General features: G+C 48.9%; 1 non-coding gene across 1 annotated transcript; it reads left to right on the top strand.

The window, feature by feature from the left end:
- Positions 1 to 220: 220 nt before the first annotated feature.
- Positions 221 to 327, top strand: LOC120671749. The gene has a single exon (XR_005673839.1). It is a non-coding gene; the product is annotated as a small nucleolar RNA R71 (small nucleolar RNA).
- The last annotated feature ends 284 nt before the right edge of the window (positions 328 to 611 follow it).

The following is a 611-nucleotide window of genomic DNA, read 5'->3' as shown; positions in this document are numbered from 1 at the left end:
TAGCGGCAAGCATATCGATGCTGTCGACATGATGAATTCCCTTGCGGGCTGTTGCTGCCTTTCACCTTTCCAACTTTGGTTGGAAGCAATCTCCTCTACCAGCGCTTTTGCTGCAGCGACACTGAGCGAAAGGAAGGAACCACCTGATGCTGCATCGATGTGGTTCTGAGCTGGTGTGTTCAGGCCATTGAAGAAACTCTGAATAATCAGCCATTCCTCCATGCCGTGGTGGGGGCATGCTGCGATGTACTCCTAGAATCTCTCCCAAGCTTCTGGAATGGCTTCATCCAGGAGCTATTGAAATCCAGAGATCTTGACTTGGAGTACATTGGTTTTGCCCACCGGGAAATACTTCGTCAGAAATGCATTGGAGCAAGCCTCCCATGTGGTGAAGTCTGCTTTGTTGGTGTAAAACCACATCTTCACCTTGCCTGGCAAGGAGAATGGGAACATTCGAAGACGAACATTATCCATCATGGTACCTCTAGAGTTGATGGTGCTGCTCACTTCCAAGAAATTTTGAAGGTGAGCGTTGGCATCCTCGGATGCCTTGCCACAGAATGGACTCGCTTGAACCATGTTCACCAGTCCTGACTTGAGCTCAAATTCAT

This window comes from Panicum virgatum, chromosome 4N, assembly GCF_016808335.1.
Source record: "Panicum virgatum strain AP13 chromosome 4N, P.virgatum_v5, whole genome shotgun sequence".
Taxonomy (NCBI): Eukaryota; Viridiplantae; Streptophyta; class Magnoliopsida; order Poales; family Poaceae; genus Panicum; species Panicum virgatum.
The sequence above is the reverse complement of the archived record's forward strand: the minus strand, read 5'-3'. Positions and strand labels throughout refer to the sequence as shown.